The sequence below is a fragment of the Ptychodera flava genome, chromosome 4, assembly GCF_041260155.1.
Source record: "Ptychodera flava strain L36383 chromosome 4, AS_Pfla_20210202, whole genome shotgun sequence".
NCBI classification, from domain to species: Eukaryota; Metazoa; Hemichordata; class Enteropneusta; family Ptychoderidae; genus Ptychodera; species Ptychodera flava.
Window position 1 is genome coordinate 14,078,727 of NC_091931.1, and position 12,870 is coordinate 14,091,596.

The window sequence follows — 12,870 nt, forward strand, 5'->3', positions numbered from 1 at the left end:
CGGTCGCTAACTTCTTGTCGAATTTATATTGACGGAATGCTGGATGTCAAATTTGAAATTAAAACAACATAGGTTAATTATAACTTATTTTGGATATAAGGTTGACGAAAGCAGCATATGTTTGTATTATATTAAGAACATGCTATAGAGAACAAAAGTGACATGCTAATTTGCATAATACCACACTGACGCGGCATTTACAGAGTCGTTTTACAAGAACACCATATGCACGTCTAGATTGCCTGTATCAACGACGGAAGTCAACGTTAGAACTGTGTAATTTGTGATGTAAATTACAAGAACCCATTTGTTGCCAAAGACGGGTATTTTAAATGTATAATGTAGAGCAATGATTACGTAAAGAGAGTAACAGTAGAGTTGTAATTTAGAAAGGGCTTTCTAAATTCTCTCTTGTTCATACAGAGACTCGCAAAGTCAAGGGAGAAGCCGTATCTTTGGGCGCTGTCACCTCTAAGCTTGTCTGTCTATGAATAAATACTAGAAACTGACTGAACGTCTTGGGTGAAGTTCATAGTTTGAAAGACGATCCCGAGTACCTGTCAGCAAGCCAAAAGAGAAAGTCCAAAGGACAAGAAAACCTCAATAGCAAAAGGAGAGGTCCCCCTTTTCCACCAATCCTAAGTGTAACAAGTGGTGGAGAATTTTGATGAAGATTGGCCTCCGGGAACACCTTGGCACTAATCTAAATGTAACTTCCTACCAAGTAATAATCCAATGAGCATATTTTTGAAACTTTGGAAGCGTGCGTCTGAATTCCTTTTTTTCAGCCTAGCAGTCGATTTTGACGAAATTATCATATCAATGACGCACACATCTACACTATGGTGGTTATTCAATCATGCAAGCCAAAGCTATATTCACTTTACAGCGAACGTTTCGATTAAAATTACTCTGATAATGATATACCACCTCTTCTCGGATGCTATCGGATCAGAAAGACGCGGCCGCAAATGCTGAATTGTAGCCTAAAAGTCTAGGGGATCGTACCATCCTGGCAACAATTATTACAATGTCGTTCATGAATCCCAGTAACAAATCGTTTTAACTCAGTATAGTGTATGAGTTAAAACGATTTGTCATGAAATCAGATTGAATTACGTGGAAGCGACTCAAACACAGTACTTCAAATCAATTGATAAATTATCCATATATAGCCATGACAAGATAAAAAACATGAAGCTGCACACAAACTCACTGGCGATTGTCCTATTATATAAAATGTGCAACCGTATATTACATTGCAGGACTGTAGCCTAATATAGCCTAGAATACAACACAGAGATACAGGTACATGTAAGTTCAAGGAAAAGTAACATCAGCTGTCTTTTATGGAAGCTATACAAACATAAGAACAACGTTATGGAAGTAGTCACAATAGATTTTGAACACCGTAGAGTTTGAGTTTGATAAGGCACGATGTGTTCCCCGCTGATAAACATATACGTATACGCTGCATGGATGGACGGATGGACTCATGGATGGATTGGTGGATGGATTGGTGGAGTAATGAAAGTACATCTTATATATGTTACAGGTATATGTACGTAAAACAGTTCATCGTCCTGTAATAGGCTAGTATTTTGTATGTATTTTATTTATTAACGTGTCCTACGTGGGCTTAAAGTTTACATCTGCTCACATGTGTAGTATATATCTGTTAAAACTTGCCACATCCAGCCCCTTGGGCTTATAAGACACAGAAAACCAATTTCAACAAAAAATAAATAAATAGAAAAAGTAACAGTATTCTGAGTGAGAGGAGTTTATCTTTCTAAATTATACATTGTATCCTTTCTCATATTATAAGCCTCAAAGATATAGTTTGCCAACAAGTCGGGTGTTTTAAGCATCAGTAGTTCAACCTTATCAGTAATATGAAGAATATCAAATTCTGGATATAAAGCACACACTTTTCAAAATAATGCATCCCTTAGGGAATCATACAGACAGCAATCAAAACGAAAGTGTTTCTCTTCTTCAATTTCAGTCCCTGGACAAAAATTGCAGATTCTATCCTCCACTGGTAATTGCTGAACTCTGCCCGTTTCTACTTTTAAAGGTAAAATACCAGTTCTGAATTGTGCAAGAATTGAGCGATTCGGTCTTGACAATGGTTGCAGTAAATAATTTTCTCTTTCATATTTTTTCTTAAAAGTTACATATGTTCTTAACTTGGGTTTTCTACACACATCTGTACCACTTTCTTTCAAAAATATCTTTTAACTTACAAGAGGCATAGTTCAAATTAAAGTTTCAAGATTTAAAAACTTATTATGTAAATTAATATCTCTAAATACATTAGCTATATCATTAGACCAATTCTTGATTCTATCTCTTAGATTGTAATCCCATAGAAAAACAACTTTTGTGATTCTGTCATGTGACATATTAACAACTCTGTTCCAAAACCTTAGGATATTCAGTTTATGTCTCACATTCGGTGGAGTCCAACCCATATCACCATTTATAGCAAGTTTTGGTGCAAATTTATGGACCCCAAGAAAGTATCTTATTGCTCTATTTTGTAAAGAATCACATTTCATATTATCAACATAACCCCATATCCCAGAACAGTAATCCGCAATTGGTGTAACACAAGAATTAAATAAAGTGGTGAAAGTACCAAACCTAAAATCTATGTATTTGTGTATTCGTGAGATTACAGCCCCTAATGCCCTACTATCTGCATCGCTTAGTGTACCTACTGTGACATCGAAATTTAAAAATTCATCCAGTACAACCCCAAGGTATTTGTATCTAGGAACAATATCTAATGTTTTCTGCTGCTAGTTTTCTGCTATGTTATAAACATGCGTGAGTCAGTGCGCAATGATTTCTTAGTTTCGATCAGTGTGATCTGTATCGTATCTTCATTAGAGTGGCAATGTCTCTGTTGTCATAGACAAAATGCCGCAATCGCTCAAAAAAGCCTCAGGCCATAGTGACCAATAAACGAAGTCATTAGAGACATGCCGCTTCGATGGCGCCAAGACCTACTGCTATTTGTCAGTTTGTCTGAGAGATGCATGCCGTTAGCAAAATCATGCCTATAGTGTGACCTCAACAGCGAACGACCTTTCAAACGCAATGCGACACAGATACTGGTGTGTGACGACTTCAATTTGGTGACGTGGTCAGTACGAGAAAGTGACGCCTTTCTGTAAGCCTCAATTAGTCGACACGAGAGAGCCGAGTTAAAGAAATGTGACAAACAAGTTTCAATCCTACATTGACGTAAGTGAAATGTTACGCTAGCGAATTATCAGCTCCACATGCAGAGCACTGTGAAAGATAGTGAAGAAGCCAAAAGAGAAGATAGTAGTAGTAGTAGTTGTTGTTGTTGTTCGACCTCAGTTTTAGACACGATACATGAAACCATAGCGAAAATGAATTAATGGTCATGACCATTAATTCATATTCGCTATGGTTTCATTTAATTTGTCTAAAATCGGGGTCGAATATATGCATGGTCACCTATTCATTCAATTCTTTCAACATGTCAAACAATATAAGTAGTATCTCGTATCAAACAAAATTCATGAAAAAATGGGCGACTTTGTCCCTTTAAGCATTGCAAAATATGCTCTCAGGGTCTTGAAATGAGTTACAACCGTGCGTGTGGTCGGAGCCCTCCTTTATCGGATATGGGTAAGGCTGGCGAAGATTACGTCTCTCGCTAAAGGATTTATATATTCTTATCGTGTTTCTAAACCCTTGGTATGTCGACGTCCTGCTGCTTTTTCCTTTATACAAAACGTATATTGTCCTGAAAATAAATGGATACACGATTTACTGATGATTTCAGTGTCCAAAACTAGTTTTCTTTCTCTTCTTTAGTAACCATGATTTATGCCCTCGGTCAAATTTGTATTTCTTCCAGTTCATTAGAGAATAACTGTGTTTTCACGGCAAGCAATAGCATTGAACGGAATTCATTCAAGGAGAATAGTATATGGCTATTACGAAGATAATTAGATGCTGTTAATGCTCAAATTCCAATCGACAATTTCGATAAACAGCACTCACTGGTCAAATAACCCATCTATCAACTTTTTTACGTTTCATGGCTCAGTCAGTCGATAGAAGTAATTTACATTTAGACGCGAAGTTAAAGGAAAACTGTATGACGCGTTTTGCCACGGATTCATTGCCATACAAGACACGTCTTTACAGGAGTACAAATGACCATGTTTCAATCATAAGGAACAACGGTTGTTAAGCTGGAACGCCCAACTTAATACAATTGCTGATGGAATATTCCATAGATAATGCATAATGGACGAGGGGTGAATGAATATTCTATGCTTACACGCTTGCTAAAATCTACGAACGACCGACCGACCAGGTAATTATACGGCCAATAAACAGAAAATGTAGATTTTGTAAACACTGATATGACGTGAGGTTCTTGTATACTCTTTGAACTTTTTTGTCGTTTACTATGACGTCTTTGTGTAATTTGAAATTTACACAGTGCTTTCTGATTTTAAGGTAGAACGCGCCTTGGGGAAAGATATTTGGACTGTCAAACTTTTACAATTCTTTTCTGCTATACCATTTGTGGGGGTTCATTTTAAAGCTCTTGGTGTAAGATAACTTTTCACCGGCTTAGTTTTTCGAAATTCGAAAATTTTATTTTCTCCAGAGAGTAAACTCTGGGATGGCGGCCATTTTGAATTTTAGATATCGGTAAATCTTGGGTTATTTGTTTCTCTGGTTCCCAAAATTTGCACGGTGACCCCCGCTTTTTATTCTTGATTTTGAAAGAGAATGGTTAAAAGATTCCTTATGGAAAGTTTGAGCAAAAGTTCAAGTCTTTCATATTCGAGGCGCACACTACCTTAATTTAAGACAGACAGTCCCGTTTATTATAGCGCGAATAGAATGATATAATTGTGGATTTTTCACTATTCATTTCAACCCCAGGACGACGACAATTCTACGCCTCTTTTATATTACTTCCTTCCCATCCCAACCTACCTTAAAGAGATGGTTGTAGAATCCTTTGTCATTTCAGACAGTTTCTCTGACTCTGCATAATGTGTTGTGTGTGTTTTAGCAAAAGTGAATAACGAATTGAAGTTATGGCAGACCAAAATATTTGTCAGACATACTGTCGAGTATATTCTTGTATACAAATCATGCCTGTTCATTTTATCTTCTTCAAGTAGTACTGCAGGTCACGCATGAAAATTCAGTATAATTTATCTGATTGCTATTTACTATTCCAAACTAGGACTGTTTAAGTGAATACTTCTAAAGAATCAACACCCGTTTGCATATTACTATAGCAAAAGTTATCTATTTGAAAAGAACTACTGACGCATTTTTATCAAAATCTTCAGTCTGTCTGAGTAGTACACCTCATAAAGTAGCTCTTTCGATGCAGCAGCGAACTGTTGATTGATGGAAAGCGAATTTCATAATTCAACGTCTCCGTTCATATATTACAAAGAAACGAACTATTTCTCCCTCATTGAAAATATTACGAATCAGGACAGGATCAACACAACATTTTTTCCCCGCCATTTCTTAAAGCTGCCTATCGATAACACGATTGGAACTAATTTGGGATAATTGAATCTTCATATTTTTCAAATTTCTCAAAAGTGTTAGGTGCCCTATAGCTTAATGTTGCAATATTATAAATTATTAATAAAATCAACTGTATAACATAAAAAGAAAAGCAGATGAGCTTACATTTGCAGATTAAACCGACATTACTTCACTATCCAATTATCCCAAATTAGTTCCAATCGTGTTCGATGTGTTAGGCTAGTGCTGTAGAAAATGTAAGGACCTTTTATCATTTTTTTCTCTCATCCATTTTCAGAGATACCTGCATGCAAAATTTGTCATTAATTCCCTCAATGGATAATAACAGCTGCAATAATAGCCGAAAATTGATTTTTTCCCCCTTCGGCATGTAGTTGCATACGGTGTGAGGTCGTGGTTTGAAATAATATCAATGATATGGAAAATATCGTAAGAAGTGTTGATGGTATCCCACTTAATTCGAAGACCTAGATTTCGGATGCCGCGTATATTTTACTGTTGATTTCCTTCTTTCCAACAAACTTGCAAATTTGTGATTTTCCTCATACCGGGATACACAGTTATTGTGTTTTCAAATAATCAAAGAAACTAATGAGCTGATACCTGACTTTTCTACTGCATTCAATATGTATGATTTCACATTGCTTTATTGAAACTGCTTCGTAAACCTCCCTTGCTGTAAAAACCAGCAAGCTAGCGGTATGCCAAAGCCTCACCAATCCAACTCATTGCGGTCATTGGACACTTCGAGATGCCAATGGTTACTAACGTGCGTGTGGTGATTCATAAGTTTTGTGATTTGTCTTTTCTGTACACAAATATTTGTGCGTAGTTCGGCATGATACAATACTATTGTATCACTGCTTATTTTTTTCTAATGGAATCCTGCGTTTGACTCAAGCCGATATCAGCATCGATAAACATGCACTGAACTTATGAATTACAAAATATTATATTACTTACTAAGAAATATAATATTTTGTAAACTGGAAAGATAGAACGTGCTTTCCAGACTACTTACGTTCTTTAAATATAAGGCCGGTAATGAAAGTCGTGGCGTGATCTCTCGTCTAATCAGCACGACGAATAACCGACGCACTAACATCAAATATAGATTTTCGATCGGATTCGAACTGACATTGTACGGCACCCAGTCACCTAGCGGAGACATCACCGTAAAAGTAACCTGGAATCGTTGCCGTCGGCTCACTGAGGTACCATAAGGCCAAAAAAGCTCATACACATAACATATATCTCAGATAGATCTGAGATGCAGCGTGGTGTTGGGTTACCCACAAGAATTGTGTCTAGATAAGAATCCGATGGTGACTTCTTTGTCTTTCACGAAACGTACACATTAAGTGACAGTTTAAAGCCGACAGAAGAGTTAGCCGGCGACTGTCGCTCATTAACCGTTCGCTCTCTTAGACAGAGAAGTAGCTACTGTTTAGTGCGAGTTCACAGATCTAAGTCAATAAAGGCTTAGTAGAAAGGTTATCATCAGATATGACATTTGGCTAAACACCATCAAGAACAGTTACAGCCGCGGCAAAGACAGTGACACCAAACTGTGACGGCAGTAATGTCCCAATTTGCTTTATTTTGTGATTTTTAGACAATTGTCATTTTGGGTTCATTGACTTGTTAGGGGTGCTGTAAGGGTCATACTTGTAATTGAGATACTTGGTACCACAATATTTTCCACATCACCTAATGTTTACCGAGTTAGTGTCTATTGGATGATCTCTTCATTTAGAACTTACTATCTTCATTTTTATACAATCGTTGGGTAATTCTGACGGTTTTGGTCGTTATTCGGTCATTATCCAGTTATAATTAAAGTATTCAGACATTATTATATCGTTTTTCAGTTTTGATGACTTTATGTAGAAATTTAGTCATCACAATTTTGAAGTTATTGGCCGTGGTAGGTCTGCTAACATGTCGTTATTTGGTAATTGTTTTGCAGATAGTTGGTTATTTGCTCGTCATTATCTCTTTACCCGGTTATAATCCTGATATAAATTCGCTGTGGATGTCCTTATTTGAAACTTACGTCATCATTATTATATCCTTACTTGGTTGTGTAGTCATTATTTTGAAGTTATTTTGTCATTATTCGGTTATTTACGGTGATTCGTTGCTTTTATCTTATTATACAGTATCAGTGGCTTGGTTTGGGACGCATTTCATCATAATTATGCCATTATTTGGTAATTCAGCCATTTTTATGTGATTATATGGACCTTACTATGTGATTATTTGCTGACCTACTTATTTGGTCGACTTAATTCAAACCAATAAATCATTGTAAAAAATGGCAACCTAGCTAGCTGAAGCGATTCAACAGTAACTATTAAGTCTCTACGGCTGCGTTCAAAAAAGATGGTGAGGGGGCTGGAGGAATCGCGATTGAAATCTTATTTTTTTCAGATCCCCCCCCTCAATACCCTCAAAAATTTCAAGTCCCCCTCAATACCCTCAAAAATTTTCAAGTCCCCCCCCAAAAAAAAATTACCATATAGCCGCATATTTATCAGGAATGCACTCAGAGTAAAAGTAAACATGTAATGTGTCGTTCTGCATGCAGATGTTCAACACTACCTCTTATCAGCAGGTTGTAGAGCCATATACCTAGGGCAAGTTCTTAAATTGATTCATTTTAAATGCATCAGTGGACTTTTTGGATTTCTCAGTCTAAGCCGACTTGAGTTTATCCAACTCTGGCCAGGTTAATGGCACCAGCTGAAAAGCACACAAAATGACAATCATGAGAGAGTATGAAAATTGTGTATTCCTGGCTACGTTTAACCAAATTGTGAAAAAAATGAGCACAGTGACCTACCGAATTTTGTTTTCAAAAGTACAAGACATATACAACTTAGATGCCACTTATAAATGTTTTACAAAATTGACAATACTGGAAGGTTAAAATATTCCATGAAATTAATGTTTTAATCTCAGAAATTTTGGGTGTAATAATGGCAAATTTGATAAAAAATAAATGATTCCATTTAGTCACACATTATTCCATTTAAATTAGAGTCTTTACTGTTCAAAGTTTTACTTTTGTGTTATTGGTACAATGAGATGTGAAAATTTCATTCACTGCATGAACTTGAAATGAATGGTTTTATATATTGATTTTAAGTGAATTTAGAAAAACTGACTTTTCATCGTACATTTGTATAAGATCAAGTATGGTGACCCCATCTTTTTTCTCTAATATTTGATTGTTCTCATTTGCCAGAATTCAAAAATCCATGGTAACTGTTAGTCCCCTAGTCTTCTATGTGTTGCTCTCTGGCTGGATCTTGTGTAAAAGTAGATGTATGTTTCACTTCACTGTCAATTGAGTGTTCTATGACCGAAACTTTTGTTAAACTACATCAGAGTCAGAGCTACATGTATCACCGTCACTGCCAGTATGTAGTAGCAGGGCAGTAGTTGTATTAACTTTTTATTTTGACAATATTTTTGTTCAGTTTATACAATTGCGTTCTTGTTCTACTCCCTACAGCATGTTGAGCTGTCCAATATTCAGCTTGCAAACACAGTCTACGTGTACCGTGCATTTGTATCATTCAATTATCACCAATATTTAGACAAGCGGGTTTTGTTGACAAACTGAATATTGCGTTTTTCAGCAGCATGCTGTAGAGAGACACCAAGAAACTGTGTTTGATACATCGCATAGAAATATTGAAAAAATTATCAACAGTTGCAGCTCCTGCCCCATTACAAGGCCAACTTGTTTTACGAAAATTTAATGGCATTCATACATTTTTAGATTTTTTCGAGATTAAAGACATAAAATGTGACAAAACGGTTCTAGATTTTGTTTAATTATTACTAACATTAGAACCATTGGACGACATCAAAATGTTGGGAGTCAAAATATTTTCAGGTCCCCCCTATAGGCAGAGCAAAACTTTCAAGTCCCCCCTCGACTACCCCAAAAATTTTCGAATCCCTCCCCTGAATTCCTCCAGCCCCCCCCCCTTCACCATTATTTTTGAGCGCGGCCTAAGTGGTAGACTATCTACCCTCCAACCGTCGCCTAAACAACTTCTACGACAAAGACCGACTCTCCACTCTGTGAGTCTGCTCTGCACGTGCACGGCATGGTCGTTCCCCGGTATATGCTTAGACACTCACAAGTTAGGAGTGTTTTGAACATCTAAACGGTAACATAGGAGCGGCCATATCTTGTACTCGAAGAGCAGACTGAACCCACAAGAGGAATTCGAAGTGACTGTATCACGATGTGGTATATCTACTGCGGCTTCACTTTAGGAAAATGAGGCACAGAGTGATCTCTGCCTATTGGTGATAATCTATCGGAACTAAGATGTGCAGCCTTTTCATTTACTTGTACTTTTCCTGTCGATGATTTACTGCAAAAAAAGTTTTAGGAAACAGGCAACACTTGTGTGATTTCCATTGACAATTATTTTCGCCATCCTATATTATTACTTACATTTTGTGTTAGATAGTTCCATTTTGCGTTACAGTAACACTCTACATTCGGATTCCTGTAATCGCGAGGAACCAGCTAAAACAAATCGAGGGTCAGGTGGAAAGCAACCTGGAAATGGCACAACAAATGCATCAAACGTGAAAACCGTAAACACATTTATCGCAGTAACAACTGCCTTCACAAGTGTCATTGACTGGAGTGTGAATATTCTATTACGAGGCTACAGGTACAAGATCTACATCATACTTTGTTGCATCAAACAGTTTCAGGAACTTTGTCATCTGCAGTGAAATGACGTCCTCGTTTAGGAGAGCCACTTAGTTCTGGTCTAGAATTTTTTTGTCGTTCACATTCGAATCGGTCACAATGCAAGTCCTATACCATACAGTGTAAGTCCTATAACTCCCAAGAAGAAAAGAAATATAATGAGAGCATTTTTCGAGATCTGGTTATGTAACGTAGCCCATCGTCTCCGTTTTCTAGATTTCGCTTATACAAGTTAAAATGGAAAGTGTTGACAAAGAGTTATCGTATCACCGGTAAAATATACAACCCATCGGCTCTCTTTCGCCTAATAACTTCTCGTGATGGGAACTCGGGCGTGGTGTCCGATTGTCGACAAAATCCACAACTTTCAGGCTTGATGTTTAATGTGAATAAAGAAATTTGTCATTGTTCTTCGAATGACGTTACATTTTGTGCCTTCTAATTCGCTTTTCTGTAGATTATTTGGTTAAATAATCTTTATTTACCCAATTCAACGAGGTGTAGGAGCCTGTAAGTTTTCCACTTGATCGCCAGGTTCGACGACTGCATTTCGCCGTACGACGTATCACTGTACTCAGCTGAACAGACGATGAATTGCATTGTATACTGCACCAATGCTTGTGCATAATCGGGATAGATTAAGTCGAGCCTCTGCACCCTGTAAGGTTATCAGGAATAGCTAACGCTTGTACAACTCGAAACTTCTTGGGATATACCTTCAATTGCTAATGTTTATCTCATCTTTGTCATCGTCATTTTCTGCGGAAACGACGTACATAAATACAGTGAGAACACTCAGTCAAGTGTGCACGGTCTCAATCGCCATAGATTGGACTGTCTGTGTTTGACAATGTTAATGATGTTGCAGAAGAGGGGTAATACGGATTTTCCTCCACTGGCAGTCTCTTCTAAGTCACACTGGTAGCAATGCGACCTAGCTCGTGTGCAGAGAGAGAGAGAGAGAGAGAGAGAGAGAGAGAGAGAGAGAGAGAGAGAGAGATTATACCAACACACACATGCGCCCGTTTTTATAACTGTGGAGTAAAGACTTTGAGTGATCAGAGCAGAGAGCGCTATAACAATCAGATCGCATTATTTGCCTGTGCCGATGTTAGTACAAAACCTCTGAAGATCGATGGTACGTTTCTTCGCAGCGCCAGGGATCGTAAATTAATCCTTTCTAATTAAAGTCAGACGACAAGGTTCAGGAATGGAGCATAGCGAGTTTTATTGAGGATCACAAATCCAGAGCACGGTCGGTACATATCTGACTCACATATCATGGATTGGTTGTGTTTGAGATCAGATGGTGTAATCTCAAAATTCGCCAGTCGAAGTGAACGGAGCATTTGTCTTCTCTGTTTCTCTGCTAAACTGAAAAAAATATTATGTGAATACTCTATGAGTGCAAGCACGCATCATCATCACGTCCTATCTTGTGCCTGAGAGTGCAATACTCCTCCACACTGCAAGATCGACATCACTATCATTTTTGCCACTTTTATGCACTCAAGGGCCGATCGCCAACATCAGTTTTCAGAGAAGGTGAAGGACAACGGGGTGAATGACATCTCGGCCTTAACTTGTGCAAAGTCCAAAACTTTCAAAAATGGCAAAGTCCTTTTTAAAGTTTCAACGAAAGCTGAGAAAGTTAACAAAATGCTATTTCTTACAAAAAATGAGTGACAAACGTGGCCCTTCATTTGAAATATGCTCCACGACCTTGCAAAGCATTTACGCATCTATGTGTGACACTCTTCCAGCAAAATGTAAATCTTTGATCCAGTCTTTACAGTGTGGATTGTTGTCATCGAGCTGTATTTACACACTGAATCTTTATGCACTTTACAGGTAGATAGGTAGAGAGACAGACAGAGAGACATGACAGAGAGACAGACAGAGATACATGCATACATACATACATACATACATACATACATACATACATACATACATATATACATACATACATACATACATACATACATACATACATACATACATACATACATACATACATACAACGTTATACACACACATATATATATATATATAGTTGGTGCGTCTTGACCTGCTTTGTTCTATATATATATATATATATATATATATATATATATATATATATACACACACGCTGTCTTCATGATGTTTTGAATTAGATATTGCACAATGTTAATGGTTAAATATCCCGTATGTTTAGAAAAGAAGCGAATTACATAAACCACGTGAATGTTCCCTTGGAAGGTCTTCTACAGAGAGGTTTAAACGTCCAAGACTAGAGGGAAGAAGTAACACACAAAACTGGTACATCTTCTATGACTTTGAAGTAACTGCCCTTTGAGGCATCTTTAAGCACAAATGCAAAATATACATCACACTTTCCCTCAGAGAAGATCGGTTTGCAGGTGTAGCTTGTCCATTGGGAGGAGTAAACCGTTTCAACCTACACGCCAGCGATGGTCTATATGCAAAGACAAATTGCTTTGAGATGCGTGTACTCACAAAGTGCGATCGTCACCACAGGCCATCACTGGGGATGTTTAGAG